The sequence below is a fragment of the Phyllobates terribilis genome, unplaced genomic scaffold, assembly GCF_046119375.1.
Source record: "Phyllobates terribilis strain yellow unplaced genomic scaffold, ASM4611937v1 Scaffold_236__1_contigs__length_3049075, whole genome shotgun sequence".
NCBI classification, from domain to species: domain Eukaryota; kingdom Metazoa; phylum Chordata; class Amphibia; order Anura; family Dendrobatidae; genus Phyllobates; species Phyllobates terribilis.
In genome coordinates this window covers 915,158-941,961 of record NW_027362996.1, presented here as the reverse complement: position 1 = coordinate 941,961, position 26,804 = coordinate 915,158, and the positions used below count along the sequence as shown (strand labels likewise).

At 45.2% G+C, this 26,804-nt stretch overlaps 20 non-coding genes across 20 annotated transcripts; all 20 read right to left on the bottom strand.

The window, feature by feature from the left end:
* Positions 1–970: 970 nt before the first annotated feature.
* Positions 971–1,161, bottom strand: LOC141217264 (U2 spliceosomal RNA). Its single transcript, XR_012286132.1, has one exon. It is a non-coding gene; the product is annotated as a U2 spliceosomal RNA (small nuclear RNA).
* A 1,120-nt stretch (positions 1,162–2,281) lies between these two features.
* On the bottom strand, positions 2,282–2,472 carry LOC141217263 (U2 spliceosomal RNA). The gene has a single exon (XR_012286131.1). It is a non-coding gene; the product is annotated as a U2 spliceosomal RNA (small nuclear RNA).
* Positions 2,473–3,592: 1,120 nt separating this feature from the next.
* On the bottom strand, positions 3,593–3,783 carry LOC141217262 (U2 spliceosomal RNA). The gene has a single exon (XR_012286130.1). It is a non-coding gene; the product is annotated as a U2 spliceosomal RNA (small nuclear RNA).
* Positions 3,784–4,903: 1,120 nt separating this feature from the next.
* Positions 4,904–5,094, bottom strand: LOC141217260 (U2 spliceosomal RNA). Its single transcript, XR_012286128.1, has one exon. It is a non-coding gene; the product is annotated as a U2 spliceosomal RNA (small nuclear RNA).
* A 1,119-nt stretch (positions 5,095–6,213) lies between these two features.
* LOC141217259 (U2 spliceosomal RNA) lies at positions 6,214–6,404 on the bottom strand. The gene has a single exon (XR_012286127.1). It is a non-coding gene; the product is annotated as a U2 spliceosomal RNA (small nuclear RNA).
* Positions 6,405–7,524: 1,120 nt separating this feature from the next.
* Positions 7,525–7,715, bottom strand: LOC141216590 (U2 spliceosomal RNA). Its single transcript, XR_012285618.1, has one exon. It is a non-coding gene; the product is annotated as a U2 spliceosomal RNA (small nuclear RNA).
* A 1,118-nt stretch (positions 7,716–8,833) lies between these two features.
* On the bottom strand, positions 8,834–9,024 carry LOC141216564 (U2 spliceosomal RNA). The gene has a single exon (XR_012285592.1). It is a non-coding gene; the product is annotated as a U2 spliceosomal RNA (small nuclear RNA).
* Positions 9,025–10,144: 1,120 nt separating this feature from the next.
* LOC141216569 (U2 spliceosomal RNA) lies at positions 10,145–10,335 on the bottom strand. Its single transcript, XR_012285597.1, has one exon. It is a non-coding gene; the product is annotated as a U2 spliceosomal RNA (small nuclear RNA).
* A 1,118-nt stretch (positions 10,336–11,453) lies between these two features.
* Positions 11,454–11,644, bottom strand: LOC141217278 (U2 spliceosomal RNA). The gene has a single exon (XR_012286146.1). It is a non-coding gene; the product is annotated as a U2 spliceosomal RNA (small nuclear RNA).
* A 1,123-nt stretch (positions 11,645–12,767) lies between these two features.
* LOC141217258 (U2 spliceosomal RNA) lies at positions 12,768–12,958 on the bottom strand. The gene has a single exon (XR_012286126.1). It is a non-coding gene; the product is annotated as a U2 spliceosomal RNA (small nuclear RNA).
* A 1,124-nt stretch (positions 12,959–14,082) lies between these two features.
* LOC141216563 (U2 spliceosomal RNA) lies at positions 14,083–14,273 on the bottom strand. Its single transcript, XR_012285591.1, has one exon. It is a non-coding gene; the product is annotated as a U2 spliceosomal RNA (small nuclear RNA).
* A 1,120-nt stretch (positions 14,274–15,393) lies between these two features.
* LOC141217165 (U2 spliceosomal RNA) lies at positions 15,394–15,584 on the bottom strand. Its single transcript, XR_012286035.1, has one exon. It is a non-coding gene; the product is annotated as a U2 spliceosomal RNA (small nuclear RNA).
* A 1,124-nt stretch (positions 15,585–16,708) lies between these two features.
* LOC141217257 (U2 spliceosomal RNA) lies at positions 16,709–16,899 on the bottom strand. The gene has a single exon (XR_012286125.1). It is a non-coding gene; the product is annotated as a U2 spliceosomal RNA (small nuclear RNA).
* Positions 16,900–18,024: 1,125 nt separating this feature from the next.
* Positions 18,025–18,215, bottom strand: LOC141217256 (U2 spliceosomal RNA). Its single transcript, XR_012286124.1, has one exon. It is a non-coding gene; the product is annotated as a U2 spliceosomal RNA (small nuclear RNA).
* Positions 18,216–19,335: 1,120 nt separating this feature from the next.
* LOC141217255 (U2 spliceosomal RNA) lies at positions 19,336–19,526 on the bottom strand. The gene has a single exon (XR_012286123.1). It is a non-coding gene; the product is annotated as a U2 spliceosomal RNA (small nuclear RNA).
* Positions 19,527–20,615: 1,089 nt separating this feature from the next.
* Positions 20,616–20,806, bottom strand: LOC141217254 (U2 spliceosomal RNA). The gene has a single exon (XR_012286122.1). It is a non-coding gene; the product is annotated as a U2 spliceosomal RNA (small nuclear RNA).
* A 1,123-nt stretch (positions 20,807–21,929) lies between these two features.
* LOC141217253 (U2 spliceosomal RNA) lies at positions 21,930–22,120 on the bottom strand. Its single transcript, XR_012286121.1, has one exon. It is a non-coding gene; the product is annotated as a U2 spliceosomal RNA (small nuclear RNA).
* A 1,120-nt stretch (positions 22,121–23,240) lies between these two features.
* On the bottom strand, positions 23,241–23,431 carry LOC141217252 (U2 spliceosomal RNA). Its single transcript, XR_012286120.1, has one exon. It is a non-coding gene; the product is annotated as a U2 spliceosomal RNA (small nuclear RNA).
* A 1,124-nt stretch (positions 23,432–24,555) lies between these two features.
* LOC141216325 (U2 spliceosomal RNA) lies at positions 24,556–24,746 on the bottom strand. The gene has a single exon (XR_012285362.1). It is a non-coding gene; the product is annotated as a U2 spliceosomal RNA (small nuclear RNA).
* Positions 24,747–25,871: 1,125 nt separating this feature from the next.
* On the bottom strand, positions 25,872–26,062 carry LOC141217251 (U2 spliceosomal RNA). The gene has a single exon (XR_012286119.1). It is a non-coding gene; the product is annotated as a U2 spliceosomal RNA (small nuclear RNA).
* Positions 26,063–26,804: the final 742 nt, after the last annotated feature.

The window sequence follows — 26,804 nt, the reverse complement described above, 5'->3', positions numbered from 1 at the left end:
CCACGCGTTTTAGATCTGCATAACTCCACCTCTTTTAGCACAGTACCCTCAACCCCCGGCTGTTCCCACCCGCCTCAACACCGTTGGAAGGGAGGAGAACCAATTAAGGCGGGGGGGGGGTGGAACGAGCAGCTGTCTACCCTTAGCAGGAGGGTTGCTGATTAATTACCTCTCCTGCTGCTGCTGCTGCTGGCTGTCCAGCAGCAGACTGAAGGTGGCTGCTGCTGTGCGCAGGTATATAAAGGCTCAGAGCCTATTATGACACGCGCAGCCAGCGTTCCATTGCCACATTCCGTCTACTGCAGGCGGGATACCTGGATGGCTGAATGTCACTGAGAAGCTCACAGAGACCGCCATAAGCAACAGTTTAAAAGAATGCCACAGACTAATCAACCAAACTTTTTGGGTTGGTTTCTCTTTTATAGTCTGCAGGCATTAAATGAAAGAAGTCAGTGTTCCAGCAGAGGGAGACAACGTTTCAGAAAAGGCATTGTAGCAAACCAAAAAAGAAATTTTAAGCGCAGCAGAGTAACCAGCTCACATACCTGTTAGCTCAGGTGAGTTTAAAAGGCTGCTGTTGATAACAAGGGCATTTGCTAAATAGATGGTGTGTGTGCAACAATATACTGAAAGGTCAATTATATTGTGCAGCTTATCTCACCACCTGTAGTTATTTAGGTGAAAGCTCCAAAATGCTTGCCTAATATGTCTGTTTATCCAAAAGGAAGTATAGAGGGAGAGCTAGATAGATAGCATTGCATTACATTACATTACATGGCAATGCAATGCACAGTTGCTGAAGTTGAACCAAAATGAGCTTGTCATCTGGCTTCTGCAACTTTTAACATGAAAAATCCAATGAGGAGAAGAAAAGCAAAGCCAAAGAGTCCATCCCAAAATCCGACAAACAAGCAAAATGAACAAAAAGCATTGAATTCAATTCTTTCTGATTTTAGAAACTGCATTAAAGAAGGGGTGCACCGGTCCTGGAGATACTGCAATACCAGGTCAATGCGTGGAGTGGACAGAGCAAGCTCTTTTTCCATCTCCCTGTTCTAAAAATCCATTTAATATATGGTCCCCAGATAGGGGACGTATCAGATATTAAACTGATAAGAACAGATACTACACTTGATCTTAGCCAAAAGGCCGAGAAGCGATAACCAGAATTGGTTTCCGATTACGGTGCCACCCAAGGATTCTGAAAAGTCCATTTGTGGAGATGGCCACCTGGACTCCCGTTAAGAAGACATGCTGTCAACCTCTAGATCCCTCACATGCCTGCACTTTTCGGCTTGCTGCTGCTGCAATCCACGCGTTTTAGATCTGCATAACTCCACCTCTTTTAGCACAGTACCCTCAACCCCCGGCTGTTCCCACCCGCCTCAACACCGTTGGAAGGGAGGAGAACCAATTAAGGCGGGGGGGGGGTGGAACGAGCAGCTGTCTACCCTTAGCAGGAGGGTTGCTGATTAATTACCTCTCCTGCTGCTGCTGCTGCTGGCTGTCCAGCAGCAGACTGAAGGTGGCTGCTGCTGTGCGCAGGTATATAAAGGCTCAGAGCCTATTATGACACGCGCAGCCAGCGTTCCATTGCCACATTCCGTCTACTGCAGGCGGGATACCTGGATGGCTGAATGTCACTGAGAAGCTCACAGAGACCGCCATAAGCAACAGTTTAAAAGAATGCCACAGACTAATCAACCAAACTTTTTGGGTTGGTTTCTCTTTTATAGTCTGCAGGCATTAAATGAAAGAAGTCAGTGTTCCAGCAGAGGGAGACAACGTTTCAGAAAAGGCATTGTAGCAAACCAAAAAAGAAATTTTAAGCGCAGCAGAGTAACCAGCTCACATACCTGTTAGCTCAGGTGAGTTTAAAAGGCTGCTGTTGATAACAAGGGCATTTGCTAAATAGATGGTGTGTGTGCAACAATATACTGAAAGGTCAATTATATTGTGCAGCTTATCTCACCACCTGTAGTTATTTAGGTGAAAGCTCCAAAATGCTTGCCTAATATGTCTGTTTATCCAAAAGGAAGTATAGAGGGAGAGCTAGATAGATAGCATTGCATTACATTACATTACATGGCAATGCAATGCACAGTTGCTGAAGTTGAACCAAAATGAGCTTGTCATCTGGCTTCTGCAACTTTTAACATGAAAAATCCAATGAGGAGAAGAAAAGCAAAGCCAAAGAGTCCATCCCAAAATCCGACAAACAAGCAAAATGAACAAAAAGCATTGAATTCAAATCTTTCTGATTTTAGAAACTGCATTAAAGAAGGGGTGCACCGGTCCTGGAGATACTGCAATACCAGGTCAATGCGTGGAGTGGACAGAGCAAGCTCTTTTTCCATCTCCCTGTTCTAAAAATCCATTTAATATATGGTCCCCAGATAGGGGACGTATCAGATATTAAACTGATAAGAACAGATACTACACTTGATCTTAGCCAAAAGGCCGAGAAGCGATAACCAGAATTGGTTTCCGACTACGGTGCCACCCAAGGATTCTGAAAAGTCCATTTGTGGAGATGGCCACCTGGACTCCCGTTAAGAAGACATGCTGTCAACCTCTAGATCCCTCACATGCCTGCACTTTTCGGCTTGCTGCTGCTGCAATCCACGCGTTTTAGATCTGCATAACTCCACCTCTTTTAGCACAGTACCCTCAACCCCCGGCTGTTCCCACCCGCCTCAACACCGTTGGAAGGGAGGAGAACCAATTAAGGCGGGGGGGGGGTGGAACGAGCAGCTGTCTACCCTTAGCAGGAGGGTTGCTGATTAATTACCTCTCCTGCTGCTGCTGCTGCTGGCTGTCCAGCAGCAGACTGAAGGTGACTGCTGCTGTGCGCAGGTATATAAAGGCTCAGAGCCTATTATGACACGCGCAGCCAGCGTTCCATTGCCACATTCCGTCTACTGCAGGCGGGATACCTGGATGGCTGAATGTCACTGAGAAGCTCACAGAGACCGCCATAAGCAACAGTTTAAAAGAATGCCACAGACTAATCAACCAAACTTTTTGGGTTGGTTTCTCTTTTATAGTCTGCAGGCATTAAATGAAAGAAGTCAGTGTTCCAGCAGAGGGAGACAACGTTTCAGAAAAGGCATTGTAGCAAACCAAAAAAGAAATTTTAAGCGCAGCAGAGTAACCAGCTCACATACCTGTTAGCTCAGGTGAGTTTAAAAGTCTGCTGTTGATAACAAGGGCATTTGCTAAATAGATGGTGTGTGTGCAACAATATACTGAAAGGTCAATTATATTGTGCAGCTTATCTCACCACCTGTAGTTATTTAGGTGAAAGCTCCAAAATGCTTGCCTAATATGTCTGTTTATCCAAAAGGAAGTATAGAGGGAGAGCTAGATAGATAGCATTGCATTACATTACATTACATGGCAATGCAATGCACAGTTGCTGAAGTTGAACCAAAATGAGCTTGTCATCTGGCTTCTGCAACTTTTAACATGAAAAATCCAATGAGGAGAAGAAAAGCAAAGCCAAAGAGTCCATCCCAAAATCCGACAAACAAGCAAAATGAACAAAAAGCATTGAATTCAATTCTTTCTGATTTTAGAAACTGCATTAAAGAAGGGGTGCACCGGTCCTGGAGATACTGCAATACCAGGTCAATGCGTGGAGTGGACAGAGCAAGCTCTTTTTCCATCTCCCTGTTCTAAAAATCCATTTAATATATGGTCCCCAGATAGGGGACGTATCAGATATTAAACTGATAAGAACAGATACTACACTTGATCTTAGCCAAAAGGCCGAGAAGCGATAACCAGAATTGGTTTCCGACTACGGTGCCACCCAAGGATTCTGAAAAGTCCATTTGTGGAGATGGCCACCTGGACTCCCGTTAAGAAGACATGCTGTCAACCTCTAGATCCCTCACATGCCTGCACTTTTCGGCTTGCTGCTGCTGCAATCCACGCGTTTTAGATCTGCATAACTCCACCTCTTTTAGCACAGTACCCTCAACCCCCCGCTGTTCCCACCCGCCTCAACACCGTTGGAAGGGAGGAGAACCAATTAAGGCGGGGGGGGGGTGGAACGAGCAGCTGTCTACCCTTAGCAGGAGGGTTGCTGATTAATTACCTCTCCTGCTGCTGCTGCTGCTGGCTGTCCAGCAGCAGACTGAAGGTGACTGCTGCTGTGCGCAGGTATATAAAGGCTCAGAGCCTATTATGACACGCGCAGCCAGCGTTCCATTGCCACATTCCGTCTACTGCAGGCGGGATACCTGGATGGCTGAATGTCACTGAGAAGCTCACAGAGACCGCCATAAGCAACAGTTTAAAAGAATGCCACAGACTAATCAACCAAACTTTTTGGGTTGGTTTCTCTTTTATAGTCTGCAGGCATTAAATGAAAGAAGTCAGTGTTCCAGCAGAGGGAGACAACGTTTCAGAAAAGGCATTGTAGCAAACCAAAAAAGAAATTTTAAGCGCAGCAGAGTAACCAGCTCACATACCTGTTAGCTCAGGTGAGTTTAAAAGTCTGCTGTTGATAACAAGGGCATTTGCTAAATAGATGGTGTGTGTGCAACAATATACTGAAAGGTCAATTATATTGTGCAGCTTATCTCACCACCTGTAGTTATTTAGGTGAAAGCTCCAAAATGCTTGCCTAATATGTCTGTTTATCCAAAAGGAAGTATAGAGGGAGAGCTAGATAGATAGCATTGCATTACATTACATTACATGGCAATGCAATGCACAGTTGCTGAAGTTGAACCAAAATGAGCTTGTCATCTGGCTTCTGCAACTTTTAACATGAAAAATCCAATGAGGAGAAGAAAAGCAAAGCCAAAGAGTCCATCCCAAAATCCGACAAACAAGCAAAATGAACAAAAAGCATTGAATTCAATTCTTTCTGATTTTAGAAACTGCATTAAAGAAGGGGTGCACCGGTCCTGGAGATACTGCAATACCAGGTCAATGCGTGGAGTGGACAGAGCAAGCTCTTTTTCCATCTCCCTGTTCTAAAAATCCATTTAATATATGGTCCCCAGATAGGGGACGTATCAGATATTAAACTGATAAGAACAGATACTACACTTGATCTTAGCCAAAAGGCCGAGAAGCGATAACCAGAATTGGTTTCCGACTACGGTGCCACCCAAGGATTCTGAAAAGTCCATTTGTGGAGATGGCCACCTGGACTCCCGTTAAGAAGACATGCTGTCAACCTCTAGATCCCTCACATGCCTGCACTTTTCGGCTTGCTGCTTCTGCAATCCACGCGTTTTAGATCTGCATAACTCCACCTCTTTTAGCACAGTACCCTCAACCCCCGGCTGTTCCCACCCGCCTCAACACCGTTGGAAGGGAGGAGAACCAATTAAGGCGGGGGGGGGTGGAACGAGCAGCTGTCTACCCTTAGCAGGAGGGTTGCTAATTAATTACCTCTCCTGCTGCTGCTGCTGCTGGCTGTCCAGCAGCAGACTGAAGGTGGCTGCTGCTGTGCGCAGGTATATAAAGGCTCAGAGCCTATTATGACACGCGCAGCCAGCGTTCCATTGCCACATTCCGTCTACTGCAGGCGGGATACCTGGATGGCTGAATGTCACTGAGAAGCTCACAGAGACCGCCATAAGCAACAGTTTAAAAGAATGCCACAGACTAATCAACCAAACTTTTTGGGTTGGTTTATCTTTTATAGTCTGCAGGCATTAAATGAAAGAAGTCAGTGTTCCAGCAGAGGGAGACAACGTTTCAGAAAAGGCATTGTAGCAAACCAAAAAAGAAATTTTAAGCGCAGCAGAGTAACCAGCTCACATACCTGTTAGCTCAGGTGAGTTTAAAAGGCTGCTGTTGATAACAAGGGCATTTGCTAAATAGATGGTGTGTGTGCAACAATATACTGAAAGGTCAATTATATTGTGCAGCTTATCTCACCACCTGTAGTTATTTAGGTGAAAGCTCCAAAATGCTTGCCTAATATGTCTGTTTATCCAAAAGGAAGTATAGAGGGAGAGCTAGATAGATAGCATTGCATTACATTACATTACATGGCAATGCAATGCACAGTTGCTGAAGTTGAACCAAAATGAGCTTGTCATCTGGCTTCTGCAACTTTTAACATGAAAAATCCAATGAGGAGAAGAAAAGCAAAGCCAAAGAGTCCATCCCAAAATCCGACAAACAAGCAAAATGAACAAAAAGCATTGAATTCAATTCTTTCTGATTTTAGAAACTGCATTAAAGAAGGGGTGCACCGGTCCTGGAGATACTGCAATACCAGGTCAATGCGTGGAGTGGACAGAGCAAGCTCTTTTTCCATCTCCCTGTTCTAAAAATCCATTTAATATATGGTCCCCAGATAGGGGACGTATCAGATATTAAACTGATAAGAACAGATACTACACTTGATCTTAGCCAAAAGGCCGAGAAGCGATAACCAGAATTGGTTTCCGACTACGGTGCAACCCAAGGATTCTGAAAAGTCCATTTGTGGAGATGGCCACCTGGACTCCCGTTAAGAAGACATGCTGTCAACCTCTAGATCCCTCACATGCCTGCACTTTTCGGCTTGCTGCTGCTGCAATCCACGCGTTTTAGATCTGCATAACTCCACCTCTTTTAGCACAGTACCCTCAACCCCCGGCTGTTCCCACCCGCCTCAACACCGTTGGAAGGGAGGAGAACCAATTAAGGCGGGGGGGGGGTGGAACGAGCAGCTGTCTACCCTTAGCAGGAGGGTTGCTGATTAATTACCTCTCCTGCTGCTGCTGCTGCTGGCTGTCCAGCAGCAGACTGAAGGTGGCTGCTGCTGTGCGCAGGTATATAAAGGCTCAGAGCCTATTATGACATGCGCAGCCAGCGTTCCATTGCCACATTCCGTCTACTGCAGGCGGGATACCTGGATGGCTGAATGTCACTGAGAAGCTCACAGAGACCGCCATAAACAACAGTTTAAAAGAATGCCACAGACTAATCAACCAAACTTTTTGGGTTGGTTTCTCTTTTATAGTCTGCAGGCATTAAATGAAAGAAGTCAGTGTTCCAGCAGAGGGAGACAACGTTTCAGAAAAGGCATTGTAGCAAACCAAAAAAGAAATTTTAAGCGCAGCAGAGTAACCAGCTCACATACCTGTTAGCTCAGGTGAGTTTAAAAGGCTGCTGTTGATAACAAGGGCATTTGCTAAATAGATGGTGTGTGTGCAACAATATACTGAAAGGTCAATTATATTGTGCAGCTTATCTCACCACCTGTAGTTATTTAGGTGAAAGCTCCAAAATGCTTGCCTAATATGTCTGTTTATCCAAAAGGAAGTATAGAGGGAGAGCTAGATAGATAGCATTGCATTACATTACATTACATGGCAATGCAATGCACAGTTGCTGAAGTTGAACCAAAATGAGCTTGTCATCTGGCTTCTGCAACTTTTAACATGAAAAATCCAATGAGGAGAAGAAAAGCAAAGCCAAAGAGTCCATCCCAAAATCCGACAAACAAGCAAAATGAACAAAAAGCATTGAATTCAATTCTTTCTGATTTTAGAAACTGCATTAAAGAAGGGGTGCACCGGTCCTGGAGATACTGCAATACCAGGTCAATGCGTGGAGTGGACAGAGCAAGCTCTTTTTCCATCTCCCTGTTCTAAAAATCCATTTAATATATGGTACCCAGATAGGGGACGTATCAGATATTAAACTGATAAGAACAGATACTACACTTGATCTTAGCCAAAAGGCCGAGAAGCGATAACCAGAATTGGTTTCCGACTACGGTGCCACCCAAGGATTCTGAAAAGTCCATTTGTGGAGATGGCCACCTGGACTCCCGTTAAGAAGACATGCTGTCAACCTCTAGATCCCTCACATGCCTGCACTTTTCGGCTTGCTGCTGCTGCAATCCACGCGTTTTAGATCTGCATAACTCCACCTCTTTTAGCACAGTACCCTCAACCCCCGGTTGTTCCCACCCGCCTCAACACCGTTGGAAGGGAGGAGAACCAATTAAGGCGGGGGGGGTGGAACGAGCAGCTGTCTACCCTTAGCAGGAGGGTTGCTGATTAATTACCTCTCCTGCTGCTGCTGCTGCTGGCTGTCCAGCAGCAGACTGAAGGTGGCTGCTGCTGTGCGCAGGTATATAAAGGCTCAGAGCCTATTATGACACGCGCAGCCAGCGTTCCATTGCCACATTCCGTCTACTGCAGGCGGGATACCTGGATGGCTGAATGTCACTGAGAAGCTCACAGAGACCGCCATAAGCAACAGTTTAAAAGAATGCCACAGACTAATCAACCAAACTTTTTGGGTTGGTTTCTCTTTTATAGTCTGCAGGCATTAAATGAAAGAAGTCAGTGTTCCAGCAGAGGGAGACAACGTTTCAGAAAAGGCATTGTAGCAAACCAAAAAAGAAATTTTAAGCGCAGCAGAGTAACCAGCTCACATACCTGTTAGCTCAGGTGAGTTTAAAAGGCTGCTGTTGATAACAAGGGCATTTGCTAAATAGATGGTGTGTGTGCAACAATATACTGAAAGGTCAATTATATTGTGCAGCTTATCTCACCACCTGTAGTTATTTAGGTGAAAGCTCCAAAATGCTTGCCTAATATGTCTGTTTATCCAAAAGGAAGTATAGAGGGAGAGCTAGATAGATAGCATTGCATTACATTACATTACATGGCAATGCAATGCACAGTTGCTGAAGTTGAACCAAAATGAGCTTGTCATCTGGCTTCTGCAACTTTTAACATGAAAAATCCAATGAGGAGAAGAAAAGCAAAGCCAAAGAGTCCATCCCAAAATCCGACAAACAAGCAAAATGAACAAAAAGCATTGAATTCAATTCTTTCTGATTTTAGGAACTGCATTAAAGAAGGGGTGCACCGGTCGTGGAGATACTGCAATACCAGGTCAATGCGTGGAGTGGACAGAGCAAGCTCTTTTTCCATCTCCCTGTTCTAAAAATCCATTTAATATATGGTCCCCAGATAGGGGACGTATCAGATATTAAACTGATAAGAACAGATACTACACTTGATCTTAGCCAAAAGGCCGAGAAGCGATAACCAGAATTGGTTTCCGACTACGGTGCCACCCAAGGATTCTGAAAAGTCCATTTGTGGAGATGGCCACCTGGACTCCCGTTAAGAAGACATGCTGTCAACCTCTAGATCCCTCACATGCCTGCACTTTTCGGCTTGCTGCTGCTGCAATCCACGCGTTTTAGATCTGCATAACTCCACCTCTTTTAGCACAGTACCCTCAACCCCCGGCTGTTCCCACCCGCCTCAACACCGTTGGAAGGGAGGAGAACCAATTAAGGCGGGGGGGGGGTGGAACGAGCAGCTGTCTACCCTTAGCAGGAGGGTTGCTGATTAATTACCTCTCCTGCTGCTGCTGCTGCTGGCTGTCCAGCAGCAGACTGAAGGTGGCTGCTGCTGTGCGCAGGTATATAAAGGCTCAGAGCCTATTATGACACGCGCAGCCAGCGTTCCATTGCCACATTCCGTCTACTGCAGGCGGGATACCTGGATGGCTGAATGTCACTGAGAAGCTCACAGAGACCGCCATAAGCAACAGTTTAAAAGAATGCCACAGACTAATCAACCAAACTTTTTGGGTTGGTTTCTCTTTTATAGTCTGCAGGCATTAAATGAAAGAAGTCAGTGTTCCAGCAGAGGGAGACAACGTTTCAGAAAAGGCATTGTAGCAAACCAAAAAAGAAATTTTAAGCGCAGCAGAGTAACCAGCTCACATACCTGTTAGCTCAGGTGAGTTTAAAAGGCTGCTGTTGATAACAAGGGCATTTGCTAAATAGATGGTGTGTGTGCAACAATATACTGAAAGGTCAATTATATTGTGCAGCTTATCTCACCACCTGTAGTTATTTAGGTGAAAGCTCCAAAATGCTTGCCTAATATGTCTGTTTATCCAAAAGGAAGTATAGAGGGAGAGCTAGATAGATAGCATTGCATTACATTACATTACATGGCAATGCAATGCACAGTTGCTGAAGTTGAACCAAAATGAGCTTGTCATCTGGCTTCTGCAACTTTTAACATGAAAAATCCAATGAGGAGAAGAAAAGCAAAGCCAAAGAGTCCATCCCAAAATCCGACAAACAAGCAAAATGAACAAAAAGCATTGAATTCAATTCTTTCTGATTTTAGAAACTGCATTAAAGAAGGGGTGCACCGGTCCTGGAGATACTGCAATACCAGGTCAATGCGTGGAGTGGACAGAGCAAGCTCTTTTTCCATCTCCCTGTTCTAAAAATCCATTTAATATATGGTCCCCAGATAGGGGACGTATCAGATATTAAACTGATAAGAACAGATACTACACTTGATCTTAACCAAAAGGCCGAGAAGCGATAACCAGAATTGGTTTCCGACTACGGTGCCACCCAAGGATTCTGAAAAGTCCATTTGTGGAGATGGCCACCTGGACTCCCGTTAAGAAGACATGCTGTCAACCTCTAGATCCCTCACATGCCTGCACTTTTCGGCTTGCTGCTGCTGCAATCCACGCGTTTTAGATCTGCATAACTCCACCTCTTTTAGCACAGTACCCTCAACCCCCGGCTGTTCCCACCCGCCTCAACACCGTTGGAAGGGAGGAGAACCAATTAAGGCGGGGGGGGGGGTGGAACGAGCAGCTGTCTACCCTTAGCAGGAGGGTTGCTGATTAATTACCTCTCCTGCTGCTGCTGCTGGCTGTCCAGCAGCAGACTGAAGGTGGCTGCTGCTGTGCGCAGGTATATAAAGGCTCAGAGCCTATTATGACACGCGCAGCCAGCGTTCCATTGCCACATTCCGTCTACTGCAGGCGGGATACCTGGATGGCTGAATGTCACTGAGAAGCTCACAGAGACCGCCATAAGCAACAGTTTAAAAGAATGCCACAGACTAATCAACCAAACTTTTTGGGTTGGTTTCTCTTTTATAGTCTGCAGGCATTAAATGAAAGAAGTCAGTGTTCCAGCAGAGGGAGACAACGTTTCAGAAAAGGCATTGTAGCAAACCAAAAAAGAAATTTTAAGCGCAGCAGAGTAACCAGCTCACATACCTGTTAGCTCAGGTGAGTTTAAAAGGCTGCTGTTGATAACAAGGGCATTTGCTAAATAGATGGTGTGTGTGCAACAATATACTGAAAGGTCAATTATATTGTGCAGCTTATCTCACCACCTGTAGTTATTTAGGTGAAAGCTCCAAAATGCTTGCCTAATATGTCTGTTTATCCAAAAGGAAGTATAGAGGGAGAGCTAGATAGATAGCATTGCATTACATTACATTACATGGCAATGCAATGCACAGTTGCTGAAGTTGAACCAAAATGAGCTTGTCATCTGGCTTCTGCAACTTTTAACATGAAAAATCCAATGAGGAGAAGAAAAGCAAAGCCAAAGAGTCCATCCCAAAATCCGACAAACAAGCAAAATGAACAAAAAGCATTGAATTCAATTCTTTCTGATTTTAGAAACTGCATTAAAGAAGGGGTGCACCGGTCCTGGAGATACTGCAATACCAGGTCAATGCGTGGAGTGGACAGAGCAAGCTCTTTTTCCATCTCCCTGTTCTAAAAATCCATTTAATATATTGTCCCCAGATAGGGGACGTATCAGATATTAAACTGATAAGAACAGATACTACACTTGATCTTAGCCAAAAGGCCGAGAAGCGATAACCAGAATTGGTTTCCGACTACGGTGCCACACAAGGATTCTGAAAAGTCCATTTGTGGAGATGGCCACCTGGACTCCCGTTAAGAAGACATGCTGTCAACCTCTAGATCCCTCACATGCCTGCACTTTTCGGCTTGCTGCTGCTGCAATCCACGCGTTTTAGATCTGCATAACTCCACCTCTTTTAGCACAGTACCCTCAACCCCCGGCTGTTCCCACCCGCCTCAACACCGTTGGAAGGGAGGAGAACCAATTAAGGCGGGGGGGGGGGGGTGGAACGAGCAGCTGTCTACCCTTAGCAGGAGGGTTGCTGATTAATTACCTCTCCTGCTGCTGCTGCTGCTGGCTGTCCAGCAGCAGACTGAAGGTGGCTGCTGCTGTGCGCAGGTATATAAAGGCTCAGAGCCTATTATGACACGCGCAGCCAGCGTTCCATTGCCACATTCCGTCTACTGCAGGCGGGATACCTGGATGGCTGAATGTCACTGAGAAGCTCACAGAGACCGCCATAAGCAACAGTTTAAAAGAATGCCACAGACTAATCAACCAAACTTTTTGGGTTGGTTTCTCTTTTATAGTCTGCAGGCATTAAATGAAAGAAGTCAGTGTTCCAGCAGAGGGAGACAACGTTTCAGAAAAGGCATTGTAGCAAACCAAAAAAGAAATTTTAAGCGCAGCAGAGTAACCAGCTCACATACCTGTTAGCTCAGGTGAGTTTAAAAGGCTGCTGTTGATAACAAGGGCATTTGCTAAATAGATGGTGTGTGTGCAACAATATACTGAAAGGTCAATTATATTGTGCAGCTTATCTCACCACCTGTAGTTATTTAGGTGAAAGCTCCAAAATGCTTGCCTAATATGTCTGTTTATCCAAAAGGAAGTATAGAGGGAGAGCTAGATAGATAGCATTGCATTACATTACATTACATGGCAATGCAATGCACAGTTGCTGAAGTTGAACCAAAATGAGCTTGTCATCTGGCTTCTGCAACTTTTAACATGAAAAATCCAATGAGGAGAAGAAAAGCAAAGCCAAAGAGTCCATCCCAAAATCCGACAAACAAGCAAAATGAACAAAAAGCATTGAATTCAATTCTTTCTGATTTTAGAAACTGCATTAAAGAAGGGGTGCACCGGTCCTGGAGATACTGCAATACCAGGTCAATGCGTGGAGTGGACAGAGCAAGCTCTTTTTCCATCTCCCTGTTCTAAAAATCCATTTAATATATGGTCCCCAGATAGGGGACGTATCAGATATTAAACTGATAAGAACAGATACTACACTTGATCTTAGCCAAAAGGCCGAGAAGCGATAACCAGAATTGGTTTCCGACTACGGTGCCACCCAAGGATTCTGAAAAGTCCATTTGTGGAGATGGCCACCTGGACTCCCGTTAAGAAGACATGCTGTCAACCTCTAGATCCCTCACATGCCTGCACTTTTCGGCTTGCTGCTGCTGCAATCCACGCGTTTTAGATCTGCATAACTCCACCTCTTTTAGCACAGTACCCTCAACCCCCGGCTGTTCCCACCCGCCTCAACACCGTTGGAAGGGAGGAGAACCAATTAAGGCGGGGGGGGGGGGGGTGGAACGAGCAGCTGTCTACCCTTAGCAGGAGGGTTGCTGATTAATTACCTCTCCTGCTGCTGCTGCTGCTGGCTGTCCAGCAGCAGACTGAAGGTGGCTGCTGCTGTGCGCAGGTATATAAAGGCTCAGAGCCTATTATGACACGCGCAGCCAGCGTTCCATTGCCACATTCCGTCTACTGCAGGCGGGATACCTGGATGGCTGAATGTCACTGAGAAGCTCACAGAGACCGCCATAAGCAACAGTTTAAAAGAATGCCACAGACTAATCAACCAAACTTTTTGGGTTGGTTTCTCTTTTATAGTCTGCAGGCATTAAATGAAAGAAGTCAGTGTTCCAGCAGAGGGAGACAACGTTTCAGAAAAGGCATTGTAGCAAACCAAAAAAGAAATTTTAAGCGCAGCAGAGTAACCAGCTCACATACCTGTTAGCTCAGGTGAGTTTAAAAGGCTGCTGTTGATAACAAGGGCATTTGCTAAATAGATGGTGTGTGTGCAACAATATACTGAAAGGTCAATTATATTGTGCAGCTTATCTCACCACCTGTAGTTATTTAGGTGAAAGCTCCAAAATGCTTGCCTAATATGTCTGTTTATCCAAAAGGAAGTATAGAGGGAGAGCTAGATAGATAGCATTGCATTACATTACATTACATGGCAATGCAATGCACAGTTGCTGAAGTTGAACCAAAATGAGCTTGTCATCTGGCTTCTGCAACTTTTAACATGAAAAATCCAATGAGGAGAAGAAAAGCAAAGCCAAAGAGTCCATCCCAAAATCCGACAAACAAGCAAAATGAACAAAAAGCATTGAATTCAATTCTTTCTGATTTTAGGAACTGCATTAAAGAAGGGGTGCACCGGTCGTGGAGATACTGCAATACCAGGTCAATGCGTGGAGTGGACAGAGCAAGCTCTTTTTCCATCTCCCTGTTCTAAAAATCCATTTAATATATGGTCCCCAGATAGGGGACGTATCAGATATTAAACTGATAAGAACAGATACTACACTTGATCTTAGCCAAAAGGCCGAGAAGCGATAACCAGAATTGGTTTCCGACTACGGTGCCACCCAAGGATTCTGAAAAGTCCATTTGTGGAGATGGCCACCTGGACTCCCGTTAAGAAGACATGCTGTCAACCTCTAGATCCCTCACATGCCTGCACTTTTCGGCTTGCTGCTGCTGCAATCCACGCGTTTTAGATCTGCATAACTCCACCTCTTTTAGCACAGTACCCTCAACCCCCGGCTGTTCCCACCCGCCTCAACACCGTTGGAAGGGAGGAGAACCAATTAAGGCGGGGGGGGGGTGGAACGAGCAGCTGTCTACCCTTAGCAGGAGGGTTGCTGATTAATTACCTCTCCTGCTGCTGCTGCTGCTGGCTGTCCAGCAGCAGACTGAAGGTGGCTGCTGCTGTGCGCAGGTATATAAAGGCTCAGAGCCTATTATGACACGCGCAGCCAGCGTTCCATTGCCACATTCCGTCTACTGCAGGCGGGATACCTGGATGGCTGAATGTCACTGAGAAGCTCACAGAGACCGCCATAAGCAACAGTTTAAAAGAATGCCACAGACTAATCAACCAAACTTTTTGGGTTGGTTTCTCTTTTATAGTCTGCAGGCATTAAATGAAAGAAGTCAGTGTTCCAGCAGAGGGAGACAACGTTTCAGAAAAGGCATTGTAGCAAACCAAAAAAGAAATTTTAAGCGCAGCAGAGTAACCAGCTCACATACCTGTTAGCTCAGGTGAGTTTAAAAGGCTGCTGTTGATAACAAGGGCATTTGCTAAATAGATGGTGTGTGTGCAACAATATACTGAAAGGTCAATTATATTGTGCAGCTTATCTCACCACCTGTAGTTATTTAGGTGAAAGCTCCAAAATGCTTGCCTAATATGTCTGTTTATCCAAAAGGAAGTATAGAGGGAGAGCTAGATAGATAGCATTGCATTACATTACATTACATGGCAATGCAATGCACAGTTGCTGAAGTTGAACCAAAATGAGCTTGTCATCTGGCTTCTGCAACTTTTAACATGAAAAATCCAATGAGGAGAAGAAAAGCAAAGCCAAAGAGTCCATCCCAAAATCCGACAAACAAGCAAAATGAACAAAAAGCATTGAATTCAATTCTTTCTGATTTTAGAAACTGCATTAAAGAAGGGGTGCACCGGTCCTGGAGATACTGCAATACCAGGTCAATGCGTGGAGTGGACAGAGCAAGCTCTTTTTCCATCTCCCTGTTCTAAAAATCCATTTAATATATTGTCCCCAGATAGGGGACGTATCAGATATTAAACTGATAAGAACAGATACTACACTTGATCTTAGCCAAAAGGCCGAGAAGCGATAACCAGAATTGGTTTCCGACTACGGTGCCACACAAGGATTCTGAAAAGTCCATTTGTGGAGATGGCCACCTGGACTCCCGTTAAGAAGACATGCTGTCAACCTCTAGATCCCTCACATGCCTGCACTTTTCGGCTTGCTGCTGCTGCAATCCACGCGTTTTAGATCTGCATAACTCCACCTCTTTTAGCACAGTACCCTCAACCCCCGGCTGTTCCCACCCGCCTCAACACCGTTGGAAGGGAGGAGAACCAATTAAGGCGGGGGGGGGGGGGGTGGAACGAGCAGCTGTCTACCCTTAGCAGGAGGGTTGCTGATTAATTACCTCTCCTGCTGCTGCTGCTGCTGGCTGTCCAGCAGCAGACTGAAGGTGGCTGCTGCTGTGCGCAGGTATATAAAGGCTCAGAGCCTATTATGACACGCGCAGCCAGCGTTCCATTGCCACATTCCGTCTACTGCAGGCGGGATACCTGGATGGCTGAATGTCACTGAGAAGCTCACAGAGACCGCCATAAGCAACAGTTTAAAAGAATGCCACAGACTAATCAACCAAACTTTTTGGGTTGGTTTCTCTTTTATAGTCTGCAGGCATTAAATGAAAGAAGTCAGTGTTCCAGCAGAGGGAGACAACGTTTCAGAAAAGGCATTGTAGCAAACCAAAAAAGAAATTTTAAGCGCAGCAGAGTAACCAGCTCACATACCTGTTAGCTCAGGTGAGTTTAAAAGGCTGCTGTTGATAACAAGGGCATTTGCTAAATAGATGGTGTGTGTGCAACAATATACTGAAAGGTCAATTATATTGTGCAGCTTATCTCACCACCTGTAGTTATTTAGGTGAAAGCTCCAAAATGCTTGCCTAATATGTCTGTTTATCCAAAAGGAAGTATAGAGGGAGAGCTAGATAGATAGCATTGCATTACATTACATTACATGGCAATGCAATGCACAGTTGCTGAAGTTGAACCAAAATGAGCTTGTCATCTGGCTTCTGCAACTTTTAACATGAAAAATCCAATGAGGAGAAGAAAAGCAAAGCCAAAGAGTCCATCCCAAAATCCGACAAACAAGCAAAATGAACAAAAAGCATTGAATTCAATTCTTTCTGATTTTAGAAACTGCATTAAAGAAGGGGTGCACCGGTCCTGGAGATACTGCAATACCAGGTCAATGCGTGGAGTGGACAGAGCAAGCTCTTTTTCCATCTCCCTGTTCTAAAAATCCATTTAATATATGGTCCCCAGATAGGGGACGTATCAGATATTAAACTGATAAGAACAGATACTACACTTGATCTTAGCCAAAAGGCCGAGAAGCGATAACCAGAATTGGTTTCCGACTACGGTGCCACCCAAGGATTCTGAAAAGTCCATTTGTGGAGATGGCCACCTGGACTCCCGTTAAGAAGACATGCTGTCAACCTCTAGATCCCTCACATGCCTGCACTTTTCGGCTTGCTGCTGCTGCAATCCACGCGTTTTAGATCTGCATAACTCCACCTCTTTTAGCACAGTACCCTCAACCCCCGGCTGTTCCCACCCGCCTCAACACCGTTGGAAGGGAGGAGAACCAATTAAGGCGGGGGGGGGGGGGGGTGGAACGAGCAGCTGTCTACCCTTAGCAGGAGGGTTGCTGATTAATTACCTCTCCTGCTGCTGCTGCTGCTGGCTGTCCAGCAGCAGACTGAAGGTGGCTGCTGCTGTGCGCAGGTATATAAAGGCTCAGAGCCTATTATGACACGCGCAGCCAGCGTTCCATTGCCACATTCCGTCTACTGCAGGCGGGATACCTGGATGGCTGAATGTCACTGAGAAGCTCACAGAGACCGCCATAAGCAACAGTTTAAAAGAATGCCACAGACTAATCAACCAAACTTTTTGGGTTGGTTTCTCTTTTATAGTCTGCAGGCATTAAATGAAAGAAGTCAGTGTTCCAGCAGAGGGAGACAACGTTTCAGAAAAGGCATTGTAGCAAACCAAAAAAGAAATTTTAAGCGCAGCAGAGTAACCAGCTCACATACCTGTTAGCTCAGGTGAGTTTAAAAGGCTGCTGTTGATAACAAGGGCATTTGCTAAATAGATGGTGTGTGTGCAACAATATACTGAAAGGTCAATTATATTGTGCAGCTTATCTCACCACCTGTAGTTATTTAGGTGAAAGCTCCAAAATGCTTGCCTAATATGTCTGTTTATCCAAAAGGAAGTATAGAGGGAGAGCTAGATAGATAGCATTGCATTACATTACATTACATGGCAATGCAATGCACAGTTGCTGAAGTTGAACCAAAATGAGCTTGTCATCTGGCTTCTGCAACTTTTAACATGAAAAATCCAATGAGGAGAAGAAAAGCAAAGCCAAAGAGTCCATCCCAAAATCCGACAAACAAGCAAAATGAACAAAAAGCATTGAATTCAATTCTTTCTGATTTTAGAAACTGCATTAAAGAAGGGGTGCACCGGTCCTGGAGATACTGCAATACCAGGTCAATGCGTGGAGTGGACAGAGCAAGCTCTTTTTCCATCTCCCTGTTCTAAAAATCCATTTAATATATGGTCCCCAGATAGGGGACGTATCAGATATTAAACTGATAAGAACAGATACTACACTTGATCTTAGCCAAAAGGCCGAGAAGCGATAACCAGAATTGGTTTCCGACTACGGTGCCACCCAAGGATTCTGAAAAGTCCATTTGTGGAGATGGCCACCTGGACTCCCGTTAAGAAGACATGCTGTCAACCTCTAGATCCCTCACATGCCTGCACTTTTCGGCTTGCTGCTGCTGCAATCCACGCGTTTTAGATCTGCATAACTCCACCTCTTTTAGCACAGTACCCTCAACCCCCGGCTGTTCCCACCCGCCTCAACACCGTTGGAAGGGAGGAGAACCAATTAAGGCGGGGGGGGGGTGGAACGAGCAGCTGTCTACCCTTAGCAGGAGGGTTGCTGATTAATTACCTCTCCTGCTGCTGCTGCTGCTGGCTGTCCAGCAGCAGACTGAAGGTGGCTGCTGCTGTGCGCAGGTATATAAAGGCTCAGAGCCTATTATGACACGCGCAGCCAGCGTTCCATTGCCACATTCCGTCTACTGCAGGCGGGATACCTGGATGGCTGAATGTCACTGAGAAGCTCACAGAGACCGCCATAAGCAACAGTTTAAAAGAATGCCACAGACTAATCAACCAAACTTTTTGGGTTGGTTTCTCTTTTATAGTCTGCAGGCATTAAATGAAAGAAGTCAGTGTTCCAGCAGAGGGAGACAACGTTTCAGAAAAGGCATTGTAGCAAACCAAAAAAGAAATTTTAAGCGCAGCAGAGTAACCAGCTCACATACCTGTTAGCTCAGGTGAGTTTAAAAGGCTGCTGTTGATAACAAGGGCATTTGCTAAATAGATGGTGTGTGTGCAACAATATACTGAAAGGTCAATTATATTGTGCAGCTTATCTCACCACCTGTAGTTATTTAGGTGAAAGCTCCAAAATGCTTGCCTAATATGTCTGTTTATCCAAAAGGAAGTATAGAGGGAGAGCTAGATAGATAGCATTGCATTACATTACATTACATGGCAATGCAATGCACAGTTGCTGAAGTTGAACCAAAATGAGCTTGTCATCTGGCTTCTGCAACTTTTAACATGAAAAATCCAATGAGGAGAAGAAAAGCAAAGCCAAAGAGTCCATCCCAAAATCCGACAAACAAGCAAAATGAACAAAAAGCATTGAATTCAATTCTTTCTGATTTTAGAAACTGCATTAAAGAAGGGGTGCACCGGTCCTGGAGATACTGCAATACCAGGTCAATGCGTGGAGTGGACAGAGCAAGCTCTTTTTCCATCTCCCTGTTCTAAAAATCCATTTAATATATGGTCCCCAGATAGGGGACGTATCAGATATTAAACTGATAAGAACAGATACTACACTTGATCTTAGCCAAAAGGCCGAGAAGCGATAACCAGAATTGGTTTCCGACTACGGTGCCACCCAAGGATTCTGAAAAGTCCATTTGTGGAGATGGCCACCTGGACTCCCGTTAAGAAGACATGCTGTCAACCTCTAGATCCCTCACATGCCTGCACTTTTCGGCTTGCTGCTGCTGCAATCCACGCGTTTTAGATCTGCATAACTCCACCTCTTTTAGCACATTATCCTCAACCCCCGGCTGTTCCCACCCGCCTCAACACCGTTGGAAGGGAGGAGAACCAATTAAGGCGGGGGGGGGGGGGGTGGAACGAGCAGCTGTCTACCCTTAGCAGGAGGGTTGCTGATTAATTACCTCTCCTGCTGCTGCTGCTGCTGTGCGCAGGTATATAAAGGCTCAGAGCCTATTATGACACGCGCAGCCAGCGTTCCATTGCCACATTCCGTCTACTGCAGGCGGGATACCTGGATGGCTGAATGTCACTGAGAAGCTCACAGAGACCGCCATAAGCAACAGTTTAAAAGAATGCCACAGACTAATCAACCAAACTTTTTGGGTTGGTTTCTCTTTTATAGTCTGCAGGCATTAAATGAAAGAAGTCAGTGTTCCAGCAGAGGGAGACAACGTTTCAGAAAAGGCATTGTAGCAAACCAAAAAAGAAATTTTAAGCGCAGCAGAGTAACCAGCTCACATACCTGTTAGCTCAGGTGAGTTTAAAAGGCTGCTGTTGATAACAAGGGCATTTGCTAAATAGATGGTGTGTGTGCAACAATATACTGAAAGGTCAATTATATTGTGCAGCTTATCTCACCACCTGTAGTTATTTAGGTGAAAGCTCCAAAATGCTTGCCTAATATGTCTGTTTATCCAAAAGGAAGTATAGAGGGAGAGCTAGATAGATAGCATTGCATTACATTACATTACATGGCAATGCAATGCACAGTTGCTGAAGTTGAACCAAAATGAGCTTGTCATCTGGCTTCTGCAACTTTTAACATGAAAAATCCAATGAGGAGAAGAAAAGCAAAGCCAAAGAGTCCATCCCAAAATCCGACAAACAAGCAAAATGAACAAAAAGCATTGAATTCAATTCTTTCTGATTTTAGAAACTGCATTAAAGAAGGGGTGCACCGGTCCTGGAGATACTGCAATACCAGGTCAATGCGTGGAGTGGACAGAGCAAGCTCTTTTTCCATCTCCCTGTTCTAAAAATCCATTTAATATATGGTCCCCAGATAGGGGACGTATCAGATATTAAACTGATAAGAACAGATACTACACTTGATCTTAGCCAAAAGGCCGAGAAGCGATAACCAGAATTGGTTTCCGACTACGGTGCCACCCAAGGATTCTGAAAAGTCCATTTGTGGAGATGGCCACCTGGACTCCCGTTAAGAAGACATGCTGTCAACCTCTAGATCCCTCACATGCCTGCTCTTTTCGGCTTGCTGCTGCTGCAATCCACGCGTTTTAGATCTGCATAACTCCACCTCTTTTAGCACAGTACCCTCAACCCCCGGCTGTTCCCACCCGCCTCAACACCGTTGGAAGGGAGGAGAACCAATTAAGGCGGGGGGGGGGGGGTGGAACGAGCAGCTGTCTACCCTTAGCAGGAGGGTTGCTGATTAATTACCTCTCCTGCTGCTGCTGCTGCTGGCTGTCCAGCAGCAGACTGAAGGTGGCTGCTGCTGTGCGCAGGTATATAAAGGCTCAGAGCCTATTATGACACGCGCAGCCAGCGTTCCATTGCCACATTCCGTCTACTGCAGGCGGGATACCTGGATGGCTGAATGTCACTGAGAAGCTCACAGAGACCGCCATAAGCAACAGTTTAAAAGAATGCCACAGACTAATCAACCAAACTTTTTGGGTTGGTTTCTCTTTTATAGTCTGCAGGCATTAAATGAAAGAAGTCAGTGTTCCAGCAGAGGGAGACAACGTTTCAGAAAAGGCATTGTAGCAAACCAAAAAAGAAATTTTAAGCGCAGCAGAGTAACCAGCTCACATACCTGTTAGCTCAGGTGAGTTTAAAAGGCTGCTGTTGATAACAAGGGCATTTGCTAAATAGATGGTGTGTGTGCAACAATATACTGAAAGGTCAATTATATTGTGCAGCTTATCTCACCACCTGTAGTTATTTAGGTGAAAGCTCCAAAATGCTTGCCTAATATGTCTGTTTATCCAAAAGGAAGTATAGAGGGAGAGCTAGATAGATAGCATTGCATTACATTACATTACATGGCAATGCAATGCACAGTTGCTGAAGTTGAACCAAAATGAGCTTGTCATCTGGCTTCTGCAACTTTTAACATGAAAAATCCAATGAGGAGAAGAAAAGCAAAGCCAAAGAGTCCATCCCAAAATCCGACAAACAAGCAAAATGAACAAAAAGCATTGAATTCAATTCTTTCTGATTTTAGAAACTGCATTAAAGAAGGGGTGCACCGGTCCTGGAGATACTGCAATACCAGGTCAATGCGTGGAGTGGACAGAGCAAGCTCTTTTTCCATCTCCCTGTTCTAAAAATCCATTTAATATATGGTCCCCAGATAGGGGACGTATCAGATATTAAACTGATAAGAACAGATACTACACTTGATCTTAGCCAAAAGGCCGAGAAGCGATAACCAGAATTGGTTTCCGACTACGGTGCCACCCAAGGATTCTGAAAAGTCCATTTGTGGAGATGGCCACCTGGACTCCCGTTAAGAAGACATGCTGTCAACCTCTAGATCCCTCACATGCCTGCACTTTTCGGCTTGCTGCTGCTGCAATCCACGCGTTTTAGATCTGCATAACTCCACCTCTTTTAGCACAGTACCCTCAACCCCCGGCTGTTCCCACCCGCCTCAACACCGTTGGAAGGGAGGAGAACCAATTAAGGCGGGGGGGGGGTGGAACGAGCAGCTGTCTACCCTTAGCAGGAGGGTTGCTGATTAATTACCTCTCCTGCTGCTGCTGCTGCTGGCTGTCCAGCAGCAGACTGAAGGTGGCTGCTGCTGTGCGCAGGTATATAAAGGCTCAGAGCCTATTATGACACGCGCAGCCAGCGTTCCATTGCCACATTCCGTCTACTGCAGGCGGGATACCTGGATGGCTGAATGTCACTGAGAAGCTCACAGAGACCGCCATAAGCAACAGTTTAAAAGAATGCCACAGACTAATCAACCAAACTTTTTGGGTTGGTTTCTCTTTTATAGTCTGCAGGCATTAAATGAAAGAAGTCAGTGTTCCAGCAGAGGGAGACAACGTTTCAGAAAAGGCATTGTAGCAAACCAAAAAAGAAATTTTAAGCGCAGCAGAGTAACCAGCTCACATACCTGTTAGCTCAGGTGAGTTTAAAAGGCTGCTGTTGATAACAAGGGCATTTGCTAAATAGATGGTGTGTGTGCAACAATATACTGAAAGGTCAATTATATTGTGCAGCTTATCTCACCACCTGTAGTTATTTAGGTGAAAGCTCCAAAATGCTTGCCTAATATGTCTGTTTATCCAAAAGGAAGTATAGAGGGAGAGCTAGATAGATAGCATTGCATTACATTACATTACATGGCAATGCAATGCACAGTTGCTGAAGTTGAACCAAAATGAGCTTGTCATCTGGCTTCTGCAACTTTTAACATGAAAAATCCAATGAGGAGAAGAAAAGCAAAGCCAAAGAGTCCATCCCAAAATCCGACAAACAAGCAAAATGAACAAAAAGCATTGAATTCAATTCTTTCTGATTTTAGAAACTGCATTAAAGAAGGGGTGCACCGGTCCTGGAGATACTGCAATACCAGGTCAATGCGTGGAGTGGACAGAGCAAGCTCTTTTTCCATCTCCCTGTTCTAAAAATCCATTTAATATATGGTCCCCAGATAGGGGACGTATCAGATATTAAACTGATAAGAACAGATACTACACTTGATCTTAGCCAAAAGGCCGAGAAGCGATAACCAGAATTGGTTTCCGACTACGGTGCCACCCAAGGATTCTGAAAAGTCCATTTGTGGAGATGGCCACCTGGACTCCCGTTAAGAAGACATGCTGTCAACCTCTAGATCCCTCACATGCCTGCACTTTTCGGCTTGCTGCTGCTGCAATCCACGCGTTTTAGATCTGCATAACTCCACCTCTTTTAGCACATTATCCTCAACCCCCGGCTGTTCCCACCCGCCTCAACACCGTTGGAAGGGAGGAGAACCAATTAAGGCGGGGGGGGGGGGGGTGGAACGAGCAGCTGTCTACCCTTAGCAGGAGGGTTGCTGATTAATTACCTCTCCTGCTGCTGCTGCTGCTGGCTGTCCAGCAGCAGACTGAAGGTGGCTGCTGCTGTGCGCAGGTATATAAAGGCTCAGAGCCTATTATGACACGCGCAGCCAGCGTTCCATTGCCACATTCCGTCTACTGCAGGCGGGATACCTGGATGGCTGAATGTCACTGAGAAGCTCACAGAGACCGCCATAAGCAACAGTTTAAAAGAATGCCACAGACTAATCAACCAAACTTTTTGGGTTGGTTTCTCTTTTATAGTCTGCAGGCATTAAATGAAAGAAGTCAGTGTTCCAGCAGAGGGAGACAACGTTTCAGAAAAGGCATTGTAGCAAACCAAAAAAGAAATTTTAAGCGCAGCAGAGTAACCAGCTCACATACCTGTTAGCTCAGGTGAGTTTAAAAGGCTGCTGTTGATAACAAGGGCATTTGCTAAATAGATGGTGTGTGTGCAACAATATACTGAAAGGTCAATTATATTGTGCAGCTTATCTCACCACCTGTAGTTATTTAGGTGAAAGCTCCAAAATGCTTGCCTAATATGTCTGTTTATCCAAAAGGAAGTATAGAGGGAGAGCTAGATAGATAGCATTGCATTACATTACATTACATGGCAATGCAATGCACAGTTGCTGAAGTTGAACCAAAATGAGCTTGTCATCTGGCTTCTGCAACTTTTAACATGAAAAATCCAATGAGGAGAAGAAAAGCAAAGCCAAAGAGTCCATCCCAAAATCCGACAAACAAGCAAAATGAACAAAAAGCATTGAATTCAATTCTTTCTGATTTTAGAAACTGCATTAAAGGAGGGGTGCACCGGTCCTGGAGATACTGCAATACCAGGTCAATGCGTGGAGTGGACAGAGCAAGCTCTTTTTCCATCTCCCTGTTCTAAAAATCCATTTAATATATGGTCCCCAGATAGGGGACGTATCAGATATTAAACTGATAAGAACAGATACTACACTTGATCTTAGCCAAAAGGCCGAGAAGCGATAACCAGAATTGGTTTCCGACTACGGTGCCACCCAAGGATTCTGAAAAGTCCATTTGTGGAGATGGCCACCTGGACTCCCGTTAAGAAGACATGCTGTCAACCTCTAGATCCCTCACATGCCTGCACTTTTCGGCTTGCTGCTGCTGCAATCCACGCGTTTTAGATCTGCATAACTCCACCTCTTTTAGCACAGTACCCTCAACCCCCGGCTGTTCCCACCCGCATCAACACCGTTGGAAGGGAGGAGAACCAATTAAGGCGGGGGGGGGGGGGGGTGGAACGAGCAGCTGTCTACCCTTAGCAGGAGGGTTGCTGATCAATTACCTCTCCTGCTGCTGCTGCTGCTGGCTGTCCAGCAGCAGACTGAAGGTGGCTGCTGCTGTGCGCAGGTATATAAAGGCTCAGAGCCTATTATGACACGCGCAGCCAGCGTTCCATTGCCACATTCCGTCTACTGCAGGCGGGATACCTGGATGGCTGAATGTCACTGAGAAGCTCACAGAGACCGCCATAAGCAACAGTTTAAAAGAATGCCACAGACTAATCAACCAAACTTTTTGGGTTGGTTTCTCTTTTATAGTCTGCAGGCATTAAATGAAAGAAGTCAGTGTTCCAGCAGAGGGAGACAACGTTTCAGAAAAGGCATTGTAGCAAACCAAAAAAGAAATTTTAAGCGCAGCAGAGTAACCAGCTCACATACCTGTTAGCTCAGGTGAGTTTAAAAGGCTGCTGTTGATAACAAGGGCATTTGCTAAATAGATGGTGTGTGTGCAACAATATACTGAAAGGTCAATTATATTGTGCAGCTTATCTCACCACCTGTAGTTATTTAGGTGAAAGCTCCAAAATGCTTGCCTAATATGTCTGTTTATCCAAAAGGAAGTATAGAGGGAGAGCTAGATAGATAGCATTGCATTACATTACATTACATGGCAATGCAATGCACAGTTGCTGAAGTTGAACCAAAATGAGCTTGTCATCTGGCTTCTGCAACTTTTAACATGAAAAATCCAATGAGGAGAAGAAAAGCAAAGCCAAAGAGTCCATCCCAAAATCCGACAAAAAAGCAAAATGAACAAAAAGCATTGAATTCAATTCTTTCTGATTTTAGAAACTGCATTAAAGAAGGGGTGCACCGGTCCTGGAGATACTGCAATACCAGGTCAATGCGTGGAGTGGACAGAGCAAGCTCTTTTTCCATCTCCCTGTTCTAAAAATCCATTTAATATATGGTCCCCAGATAGGGGACGTATCAGATATTAAACTGATAAGAACAGATACTACACTTGATCTTAGCCAAAAGGCCGAGAAGCGATAACCAGAATTGGTTTCCGACTACGGTGCCACCCAAGGATTCTGAAAAGTCCATTTGTGGAGATGGCCACCTGGACTCCCGTTAAGAAGACATGCTGTCAACCTCTAGATCCCTCACATGCCTGCACTTTCGGCTTGCTGCTGCTGCAATCCACGCGTTTTAGATCTGCATAACTCCACCTCTTTTAGCACAGTACCCTCAACCCCCGGCTGTTCCCACCCGCCTCAACACCGTTGGAAGGGAGGAGAACCAATTAAGGCGGGGGGGGGGTGGAACGAGCAGCTGTCTACCCTTAGCAGGAGGGTTGATGATTAATTACCTCTCCTGCTGCTGCTGCTGCTGGCTGTCCAGCAGCAGACTGAAGGTGGCTGCTGCTGTGCGCAGGTATATAAAGGCTCAGAGCCTATTATGACACGCGCAGCCAGCGTTCCATTGCCACATTCCGTCTACTGCAGGCGGGATACCTGGATGGCTGAATGTCACTGAGAAGCTCACAGAGACCGCCATAAGCAACAGTTTAAAAGAATGCCACAGACTAATCAACCAAACTTTTTGGGTTGGTTTCTCTTTTATAGTCTGCAGGCATTAAATGAAAGAAGTCAGTGTTCCAGCAGAGGGAGACAACGTTTCAGAAAAGGCATTGTAGCAAACCAAAAAAGAAATTTTAAGCGCAGCAGAGTAACCAGCTCACATACCTGTTAGCTCAGGTGAGTTTAAAAGGCTGCTGTTGATAACAAGGGCAT